Here is a 12334-nt window from a genome sequence, read left to right as displayed (position 1 = left end):
AGATCAACAGCAGCAACATCTTTCGATTATGTTTATGAGGGTGTAATCCTATTAGGAAAACCTTAGGGTCAGATGTTGAGTGTATGCCCAATATATTCACCTTGTGCTTGTTAACGTCTAAAATATGAACAGTGACATTTACAGTGAACCAATTTGGTCAGTAGACCATAAAAAACTGTTTTTAAAATTCTACCTGATGTGTTGTGCCATCAACCAAAACCAAACAGCTCATATTTAAAAGAGTTCGGCTGCACAATTACTCAAGTAAACCTGATTGTTGTCCTAAAACATAACATAGTATTTTATGTTTTCATGTATGTACATATTCATGATTAAATAAGCAACAGTCAACATTTTCCTTTTAATAGTTAAAGATTCAGTTTGTTCAGTTTTTCTGCTTTATCAGAACTGTTTGAACTGTTCTCAGAACAGAGAAGACACAAATTTGTTATGTAAAATAACTAAAACTATTCCGACTCTGGCAGAAACTTGTGTGCTCATGTAGGACACTATCATTTATAGTAAGAAGCTGATTGACTAAATAGGTTCTTTGAGTCTTTATATTTTGGTGATTGGGGATGAATTATTATCAGTAGTAGTAATAGCATTCCAGTTCTGAATGTAGAAACATTTTTTGGGTAACTTATAGACTCATACAGTATGTGCCAGCGTGCATGGTGGTGCATTCACTGTTCTCCTGCCCTGCGCTGCCATTCTGCTACCTTATTCCCTGGAGGCCACCGTGGCATTATGAGGTATGAGAACAGCTCCTCTTAAGCCATTTGGCCTCCTACAAAAAGGTTGCCACAAATCCACCACACACAGGCTGGAGAAGCTGTGAAGCGTGCCAGGCTTTTATAAGAGGGTGGCATTTGTTGATGTCATTGCTTTTTTTTTGGCTGGACCGCAACAGTGGGGCCAGCCCTACAAACACGAATGTACGTGACTGACTGACTGACTGAGTGATGAAGTTACTGATCTGTGCAGCTCTTTGGTAATTTACTGCTGGCTCTAATGTCTCCATAGCATTTTGATATATAATATAATTCCTTTTGGAAGATCAATGTTGGCCTCACGGATGAAATCTAATAATTGTAGCTGCCACATTAGTTTGTCTGAGTTACTGGACAAAACAACAGCACTGCCTCTACGGCTCTATATGTACAGATACCGCCATATTTCAATGAATATAAATGTATTAAGGTGAACATATCAGTCTATATTAAATTTCGTTTTATTCTATTAAGCTACATAACAGTTTGGATTTTTATTATAGCTACATTACAGACTGAATAACATTATTTACTGCATCTCTCTGTCAGTGAGGTTATTTTTTTGTGAGAAAAAAAGTGTCAGTGGAGCTTTGAGTTGCAACAGTACAGTCGAGTAGTTGTGTTGAAGCTGAGCTGCATCTTCATACTGCATCTTCCCATCCTCTGACATTTATACTACTGAGTCAAACTTGCCAAGTCCGAACTACCAAGTACACAAGTGTGAACTTGAAGTATGTGGTTTTGAGAAAGGCTCTATGTCAAATTGGCTTCAGTCAAAGCCCGTCCTGCATCCATTGTTTCAAATTAAAAGCCCTCTAGCATTTCATACATAGTCCAGCCATATACTAGGTTTTGACCTAGGCTTGCTTCCAAATAAATCCTCAGGCTATGAGCTGTTGTCCCATGCATCTTTTCTCTGATGAATATTGCATGGACTCCAACTTGACTGGCCAACCAGCTTCCAGTTCTTAACAAAATCACTGTGAAATGGTGGTGTAAATTATGCCCTAACTGCAGTGACACCAATTAATTATTCATTAGGAGCTTTTCAGGCAGTCCAGGCCTACATACCTTTCCTGACAAAGCCTCTGATGGCAAGGCAGAATTAGCATTCAGAGAAAGCTCTGTAAGGCAGAAATAAAGGATTGTATGTACCTGTCATGGAAACAGATGTATGAAATGCAAATGCAATTGTATTACAGGCTTCTTCACTTCCTCAGAACTTTGTTTACTCTGTTTGTCTCAACATTACCATTTTTATTCTCTGAAAAATGTGAAATTATTATGATGGATGTGGCCGTGTTGCACATTACCAGTTGTTAGCTTAAGAGGACAAGCACACACACTGCTGAAGGAACCTTTACATACAGTTTGTATTGTTACAGTAGTGTGTTGAAGCATTCAGGGTTTCAATCAAATTATTATGCTGTCTGCTGCAGTAAAGGGTGCAAAGAGTGGGCTGTTAAAATAAAGTCCAATGAGGGAATTTGTTGTATATATCTAGATGGTTTTAAATCCAAAGAACTACACCCACATGTATAAGAAAAAGACAACCTTAAACAACTGTGTCATCCTTTCTAACTAGTCAACAAATTGTGTTTCAGACGGAGCCCAAGGAGCGCTTTGGCTGCATAATCCATTATTTTACTCGGGCATACACAGCATTTTTTATGTGTCTCCACGGGAAAGAGGCTGCATCTTAAATTCCTCCACACACTTCAGTACATTAATGAGAGCGTGAGTGCTGATGGTTTTTATTTGCAAGCGCGGACACTCTGGGTCCCTTGTGTTGTGGGACGGAGCCTTATTGAAAACCATGCATACCTGCGCCACACTCTGATGCCCTGTGTCTAACCATGTGAGTGGAAAGTACAGCTACTTTGCATGGAGCAATTCTAAGTCAATTTTCCCAACTTCCTCAAGCGGAAAATGAGCAGAGCGAAGATAAGATGCGAAAATGTATTGTCGACTGTGTAGTATATCTGCCTTATGATGGCATACAGTGAAAATCCTGTAGACTATCAGCAGGGAACCAACTAGCTTGAACCACATTGCATAAATATTCTCTCATGATCTCTACGGTAATGTACCTGGCTCATCCAACCATTTCTGGCCCTGATTCTGTTTTGTTGTGCTTTCATTAGGTATTAGTCCAATGTATACACTTTGGTCCTCAAGCTGACAAAGCGTTATAGTTATGAATTAATGGATAAATGGATTTACTAAACCCTGGATAAATTCTTGCGACAGAGCCATGGCATTGCACAGACACTAATGGATGCAGTTGAAACCAACACCTAACTAGAATGAATGAGTCATTGACCCAAGCAGTCACGCAATGATGAGATTTGAATTATAATAAGATAGAACAGTTTAAAACTGTACAGCTCTTAGATGGGCACTTCACTACTAAAATAGCTGCTGGGAAATGTAAAATGTGGCCATGCAGTACTGTATTTTTAAGAAAATTTGCATTTCTCAGATTTTTCTCCTTTTTTATGATGATTTTTTTATTGGTTTGTATCTTTAAAGAAAATGGAACATGCAGTAGCTTATCTCCTTCTCATCCTCTATATGATAGATAGATGGATGATAGGTGATATCAACTTGCAACGTTTGTTCACAATTTGTGCAGGGGGCTATCAATATGTTCAGACACATGGCATATATGGCAGAAATACAAATAAATATAAAGCATAAAAACAATAATACAAAGCAAAATTCCTTTAAGTATGAGTATCCTTTAAGAAATTGTTAAATCAAATTAATACTTGTGGCCCCAAGCAGGTTTGATCTGATCTTCATCAATGCAGCTCCCTAGATTTTAGTGCCATGCATTTTTCCTGCGGAACCTATAAGAGACACTAATTTCAAGAAAAGTAACTATTCCCACTTGGATAATGTAGTTTTATCAACTGGTTTAGCTGCTGTGAGACCAGCTATAGCCACAGTTGCTTTTGTGGTAGTGATAGCTCTAAATTGGTGCTATCATTCAGCAGCAAAACTTTTGGCAGCAAGGGAATTAAAACACCAACAATGGTTGAAAGAGTTTCACAAATTAGGTCTTTCACCTTTAGACATTCCCATACCATTGGCATACAAATCCCTGGCTTGCCATTAGAGCAAACAGATAATGATCCAGATGAAACAATGCCATTTGACCATGCTAACTGCCAGCTGATATCTATTGTGATAAGTCTATAATAATATAATATAATAATAATATGTGTGATAAGTCTCATGACCATAACCTATTTAAAGGAAGGGCTAATTGTTTATATTCTGGTATAAATTTTTTAAAGACTTGCATTTTAGCAGTTTGCTTCAGGATTTTAGTGAGAGGATGAAGGACCAAGTTATGCCACCATACCCATTGCATGTAGAAAAAAAAGGAAGCTTTCGGAAGATTAAAATAACATTTGAGATAGAATTTTCTCCTTATTTTTAAAGCATTTTTAGGCCTCTTGTCAAGTTTTGCATCTGAAACTTCAACATGTTGCATAATAATATTTGTCCACAAGATGTCCTCACTCATTAATATATTATTACATTTCTCACATTTACTTGCTATAACTATTTAATATTAGAAAAATCTCATCTCCTGCACAGCATTCCATTCAGTGTTGAACAATATCCATGCGGATGCCCTGTATAACTCACCATCTACATTTTATTAACTTGCCACTCTGTGAAAACTGCAGAGCATCTGAGCTGGGCTCAGTCTGTTGGTCACGCAGGAGGGGAAGATAATGAAGGGAAATTCAAATGTTGGGGTGGAGTTATGTGCTCGTTCCAGCCGAGACTGAAGCCAGGGCCTGAGCCAAAGAGTCTCGTGGTGTAACAGTGCTCTTGTCTCTCAAATTTTATCACTCAATAGACCTGCCATCTGTCCAGTCTCAGAGGTGCAGAGAGACAGTGATCCAAAATAGAAGCAGTAATAGAAAAGGTCAGACACAGAGTAAAGGCATCTGTAAAATTACCCTCTCTTGGCATCGCACCGTAACATGTTGACAGATTTAGTACTGATCTTTGATATCTTTTCTATACAGAGGAGGAATATGCTTTGGTCATAAATGAGGGTATTCATTTTTATCGCCGGCAATAATAATAACATTAATGCCTGTATCCTCTAGATAATAACCTGTTCCATGTCCTTGATATGTAAAATAATTGAAGGGAACATTGCGAAATTGCCTCTTAAAAAAGATTTGATTTGGACCAGAGCCAGAGCGTCAAGGCCACAAATAGCAGGAGATAAATCTGCTGATACACATTTTCCTGCATCACAAATCCTGATGATTACCCCACTCTTCTGTGTTTTGTGTGAGTGATTTGCTGGGGCTTGATCAGCGGCTCAGTCATTCAAAAATGGATCTATCCTAGCCTCTTCCCATGAAGGCATGCTCAGGCTTGAAAACTCTGATCTATGGTACTGCAGCAGGAATTGACCCTCATCGGATAAACCGCTCCAAATTGCCTCCCTGATATATAGCTGGCCCTTGTTACCGCTCTCCCCCCTGTCAATTTTCCCCATTCCCCTCAAGGTCAGCTCTCCGTGCTGTTGGACAAAGTAGCAGAACAGCTCTCCTGTTACTGCCTGCCTACCTCGAATCCTGCTCTCCAGCCCTCGTGCCTCCACCCCTCAGCCCCTTTTCTCCAATTGTATTTCAGATACGTTAATGACTACAACCACCTTCCTGCAGCACCACAGGGGTTAGAGGGGAAAGAACATGTTCACAACTCAAAACAGCTCCAAGTCAAGGAAACACTGGGGTTATAAATACTATTAAAGCCTAAAGGCATTCAACTGTCTCTTAAATATATATGATGCCTCAGAGATGTTTTGATTACATTGATTATATTTATAATTGTGTACTCTAAAAAATGTCCATCACAATTTCTCTGAGCCCAAGGTGATGTCTTCAGGTTTCTTGTTTTTTGAAAAACCCAGATGTTGAATTTGCAGCAATATAAAAAGCAGCAAATCAGTGAATAAGTGACATGTTTGCTTGATAAAGGACTTAAACAATTAATTGATCATCAAAATTAACTTTTAAGTTTTTGTTGATCAACTAATTAAATGGCTAATTGTCTCAGATCTGTATGCTCCAATAAGTCCTGCAACCTAAATGACAAAACAAATTGTTTGTCATTGCCTTCCAAAAGGACTGATGTGACCATTTTCTGAACAAGTGCCACAATCTTCAGGACAACTTTGTTCATTAGTCGTTCAAAACACATGTGAGCATTTTCTGATCTTCTGATCTGTTACCTCTGTTTGGATACGTTCAGGCAACGAACACTACTTGATTTTTTTAAGGTGATGGAAACATTGTGGTCATGTTTGAATAAAACCAATATAGATTGTTGACTGAGGATTTGTGCACCTCCTCCTTGTGAGGTTTTACATCAACATCATATAACAACGTCATGCTACTTCTGCATTTGCCTCTGAGAGACAACAATCATTGTTCACACAGCCACAAGAGGTCCTTGTCAGGAAAATTCATACATAGATTGTTTGATCAAACAACCAATGCTGTGACAACAGTTTCCAATGTGGCAGTTATTCATACTTTAAAATGATATATGATACAGTTAGAATGTGTTGTTATTGTTTATGGACAAAAGCCAATACTTTAACTGCAGTCTAGAAAGGAGCAGGAAGCTAAACTTAAAAGGGACTTTGTTGCCCTTTCTCACTTGTTCAGTCTACATCACTGACCATCTATAGCAGGGGTCCTCACATCATTTCCTAAAATGCTCCTTCTTCAAACAATGGGACCCCTGTGATGGCGGAACATGCCCTGCCATAGGTACCTCATCTGTTTACACAGGAACCTGCTCTGCTGAGTGTTTGATGTGTGACAAATCTCCACTAGGCTGTACTGTACACTCCCCGCAGAAGAAGAAAAGACCTGTCTTTAACTCATCTTAAAGTCCCCCTCCAGTCAAAAATGTGTCTTGGATGTTTGAGCTTCACTATGCAGAGTTTGACATTGGAAGACTGTTTTCACATTCATCTGCTGAAGGACGAAAGTTTCTCTGTGCTCGCCTTATATCTGGGTTTAAGGCGTTGGCCTACAAGCATGATTTGTGACATTTGTGACAACTGGTTTGGAGGCAAATTGTGGTCCAACATGAAATTAACACACATCTTGTATCCAGCAGTTAAACTTTTGGAATTAAAAATATTTGCATACTCATAGATTTTTCTTGATTTTCAATGAGAAGGAGTAGATGTTATTTTAAGATTTTTTAACGAGGCAATTAACTTTTTTTTGTGGGAAAGCCATATCGGGTCTGGAGGGATCTTTAACTTTTTTTTTTATTTCTCCAGAACTGAATAAATTCTGTGTGCTTGCTTTGTGTGTTAGATTACATTATTTTAGATTAGCTGAATCTCTAATGATCCCCATAGAAAAAAAAATGGGTTGTTGGAGCTGCAGGAGACAGTTATAGATAAAACTGAGCAAAAACAGAGAATATTGAAGATAATACAACAAAGACCTAAAGCAAAGAACATACTGAGGCTAAAACACTTAATAACTAACATACATGTTCTTTGTTGTGGGATTTAGGTTAGAAAGAGGGGAATTTTATTCATGTAAAAATATGTTTTATGAAATTATGTTTAACTGGCCAGACTGAAGAATGAATTCATGCATCCCTCTATCTGACTGTGTTTTGTTGATCCTGTTAAAATAATAGTCTGTCAAAGCAGAAACATTAATATTGCTGATTTTTGTGTAATGTGTAAAAATATGTGTTCTTACATTATCCTACCCAAAAGAAAGAAAACCCTGCTTATGTCCTGAAAACTATGCATGATGAATCTTACCCAATGTGTTTATTAAAGGGTTTTGTGAGCTTGATCATTACTGAATCCCTATAGGCACATGTAGGGAAAACAAAACAACCAGCTAAATTGGAATTAAAAGGAATTTTGTTTTTTAGTTTTCTTAACCAGTGTCCACAACATCCCAAAATGGAAAGGCAGATTATATTTGAGGTTGGAAGCATCCTCTCTCCTATGGGAGCACAGGAAAACTGTGCAAGCATGACAGGTGTACAGACCTGTCCAGAGCAAGAGAAAATCTGTCTAGGGCAGTACACATGCCCTTGGTTCAACACAACTTATAGTGGACCGAGGTTGAAGCCTTTATGGCAGGAGGCATTGTGTTGCCGGATACTGACAGCACAAAGGAGTGCTTGAAGTGCTCCAGAAGACAGAGAGTATACAGCATGTGTGTGTTTGTTTGTGTGTGTGTTTGATGGAAGGGGAGGAGGCTTGTAAACAAAACAAAAGATCAAAACAAAGCTTGTGTGACTGAGGTGTTTATCAGAAACCTCTTTAGAGTTGTAGTTTCCGATCCTTTCACTGGCCTCTTTTTGTGGCACCCACTGGTGTATATCACTGTGTTCCATATGTGTCTCAAAACGGGTGCGATAACATTGAAATACACTGTGACATGTAACAATGCATTCAAACAGCTCTCCAAAATGCTTTGTAATTTAATAAAATGCCTTCAGTGCATGATCCAGAGGCCCTGGCACAGGACCTGCATGCTGGTCTTTTTGCTCACATTAGGATGCACAGTCACCCTTGTGTTTAGCCAAACAACACGGTGCAAATTAGAAAGATTAAACTGTGTAATGGCATTAATGCACTCAGGTGTATAGTAGAAAATAGCTGGCTGTTGTAACTGTTGACACAGTCGTCAGTTATAGGAATACATGATCCGGATCATTTTATAATTGCAATGGACATCAGGCTTTTGACATAAAATTCAAAGTTTGAAGATGAAGATGAATAATTGGAAATCAGGTTCTGTATCAGGCTGGGTTTCATTTTTTTATGTCAGTAGTATGATACCTTTCAGTACTGATACTGTAATGACTTTTGACATTGCATTTTCAGGTATTTCAGCATCAGCTTCAGCGTCAAGTTATGGTACTTGACAGTTTTTGACACTTGATACTTGAGTTGGTACTCAAAAAAATATGTAACCTTAGTTTTGTATATGACCCTAGTTCAGGTGCCACACCTCCAGGATAATTAAGTGCAGAGTGTGAAGAGTGTGTTTCCTCGAGTCTCAAGGGTCTTATAAATGCATTACATCCTTTAGTAAGCCGTTCAGACCATAAAAAAATATGGATGTAGCCATTGTGACGTCACCCATCGGTTTCTGAAGAGTGGTTTTGAAGCTCAAAGTGGGCGGTTCTGGCTGTTGCCATCTTGGCAGTGCCTGACTCCGCCTAACTCCTGGCTTATCCAAAATGGGCAAAGAGGTGAAGCTGAGGCGGGTCAAATTAAATGAAGCCTGGTTGCTGAAACAAGCGACCTGGTGACCTGTCACGCAAAGCGGCCACGTCCTTAATTATGCAATTATGCATTAACAGAATAAAATTTAAATGGGTGAGTTATAACCCCCCTCCGTACAATTGTCATGAACAGGGAAATCAGCTGTAGAGACCAAAACCATTTTTTGTACCAGGCTGTAAACATGTTTACTTCTGCTAAAGTTGGGCATTTTAATATGGGGGTCTATGAGGATTGACTCGCTTTTGGAGCCAGCCTCAAGTGGCCATTCGGGGAACTGCAGTCATTGGCTTCAGCTTTCAGCCCCGAAGGTTGCCGCCTGATTCAGACTAATGTCCCCTAATTGCTTTCTTGAGCAAATGATGCATCGCTGTCAAAGCTGGAGCTGGACAGAGCTTCAGTCACTTTCTGTGTTAGAGTCACAGTGACTGTATTGTCTGGTCTCAGTCCACAGCAGCAAATAAAAAAAAAGGCTTTTCTGTCCTGAGGGGGAAAACTGTATGTGTATGTGTGCTTGAGGCAGGGGTGCAATAGGGCCTTTTTTAGGTGAAATCTCTAGCTCAGCCACTAAATGGAATAGATGTTTCCCTACTTGTATGTGTGAGCTAATTGGCTTTTACAACATTCAGCCCTCACGATGACCCATATGAAGACCCCGTTCTCTCTCGGTCCAGCGAGCCAGGATTTACTTCACTTTCATCTGTACCACCCTGCCTGGGCAAAAGGTAATTGCCACTGACTTTTGACCTGTGAGTGTCAATCCTGTAGGCCATGGAGCAATTACATTCAGTCTAGTTGAAGCCGGAGGTGGTGCAATGTTTATCTGGTTCCTGGTTACACTGCTGGTGTTGTTTTTCTAAAATAACTTTATGTTACACCTCATGCTTTTGTTATATGGCAGATCACATTTCTTTTGTTATATCTGAGTAAAAAGAAGTACATGCTGTACACTCACTGAGGTGGGGTATAGTATACAGCAAAGCGTTGCATTTGAAAACAAGGCAGCTCCTTGGAAATCAATCACAGTAATGAACAAAGAACACTGGTGGTGCATGTTGACTAAGAATGTCCTATTTTGATTGAGAATGGAGGCTAAAGCACTGTAGCACTGCAGCTTATTATACTGCATAGGAGCTGTGTTTCACATAGCTGAGTTAATCAGTTGTAATCCCTCTAAAAATGCTATAAGGTATTTTACGGCAGTATTTCCCAGCCACTGAGCCATGAACCAAACCAAGCTAGCATGAGTACACAAGACTAAGAGTGTACAGCCATGCTATGAGGCTGTTCTTTAGCATGTTAGCATGTTAACATGAGCTGATTAGCAACAAACACAAAGTACAGCTAATGCTGATGGGATGTAATTAGTTCTGCGGGTATTTGGTCATAACTATTATGACCAAATTATTGGACAAATTAAATTTTTGACTGCTAGGTGAAAAAGTAAGGGGTCAACAAAAAAACAATATGTCATTACAATAACGAATTTAACCTCATGGTGGAGCTAAGGGAAAAGTCAGTGATGGCGATCCATCCAATAATTGTTACGACATGTCATCAAAGACTAAAAATGTCAACATCAAGGTGGCAGTAGAGGGAAATCATCACCTTAATCAGTATAGGCTTCATCCTTGGGGGACCATGATGGCAATTCATCCAATTTGACTGTTATCAGCCTTTTGAATAGGCGTTATCACACATCTGTCCCAAATATATGGGCTAGTAGGGGCCTACTAACTTACTAGTAGGTTCAGGAGGCTGTTATCACCCATGTATTTCAATGAGCCAATGCTGATGGATCCCAGTGGGTGCAGAAGGCCTGCTATCAGGCATGTGCTGTCACGTGACTGCTAAGTTTCTGCATAAAAAAAAGGCTGCCATTGATCTTATTTTCAGTGGAAAATGCAATATTTTAAGATAGTTTCAGCATTAAAATGTATTTTGATATCATTTCTAGTGAAAAATGTGCATTTTATTTTCATAATCTTCTTTAATGATATCTTTAACATTTCTCAACACAAAAACACCAAAGTATCCTTGATAACTCAATGATATGATAGGTTAATGTTAAGACCATCAATTTTAACTATTTCTCCTTCAATTCTTAGAAATTTTGCCAATTTTGTTCTTACCACCATGCGTATGTTAGTGAATCTTAATCATTATAAATTGACAGGCTCGTTTCCACTATTGGTAATTAGCATACTACCACACTCCCATTTCTCTATATAAGAAAAGCTCTGTTGGATCAGTGCAGCAGTGGAGAGAACTGTCACTCTTTGCAAAGAGGGCCATGATGATAAAAATGTAGGAAATCTTTACTGCTAGTGAAATGCAAACAATAGTTTCAGAAGTAGAGGCCAGAAAAAGCAGATTTGCCTGGTAAACATGTCATTGGCACAACCGTTTGGAGCCTGATTGTGAATCCTGTATACAGCCTTCATATCTGTTGCACGTCGACCACACAGTATGTCCGTAACAAAATAAAAAGTTGGTAAATGTGTAGATCTGTGGAATTTATCTAAATAAATCTCCACTGCTGCGCCAAGTGCGTATCCTGTTTCATCTCTGTCTACAACAGGCCATGAAAGCAGAGCGCCCCTCCCTGTGCCACTATTGAAGTGTCAGACTGTGAGGACACTGAACAGGCTGCTGGTTAAACGGCTGCCGATATGACGGCCAAATCTGATGGGGGAAATTAATCAGTCTCACATTCCCATATGGAAACTCTGATATATAAGCTATTGTCATCTAAAAGTGGGAACAGGAAAATTTTAATATATTAATAAATTCATTACATACATGATTATGATTTATGGATTACAATGTCTTAGCTATTAACTTATAATTAGTAAATAAATTGTGTATTATCAGCAATTTCACACTTTTAGATGTTGTATATTTAGGCCCAGTCATTTTTTTAAAATAATTGTGGTACTAATATTCTGTTTACATTTAGTAAATATTGACTATATCATTTTTTAAGACCGTTGGATGTTTCTGATTTGTGCGTACATATGGTCTAAGACAGTTTGTTCGCAGAGTAAGAACAAATTCAGGTAAAAACAATATGAATCCCAGATTTGTGCTTAAAACGTTTGTACGCACGGTTTAAGCACAGATTTATGCATACACACTGCTTGTGAATGAGGCTAATTGTGTGGTGAAAATGTGTGCATCATTCTTCAGACCAGGCATATGCATGTTTTTCTAAAGTGATCTGAAGGTGATGTGATGA

Source organism: Thunnus thynnus, chromosome 4, assembly GCF_963924715.1.
Source record: "Thunnus thynnus chromosome 4, fThuThy2.1, whole genome shotgun sequence".
In the NCBI taxonomy this organism is placed as follows: Eukaryota; Metazoa; Chordata; class Actinopteri; order Scombriformes; family Scombridae; genus Thunnus; species Thunnus thynnus.
The sequence above is the reverse complement of the archived record's forward strand: the minus strand, read 5'-3'. Positions refer to the sequence as shown.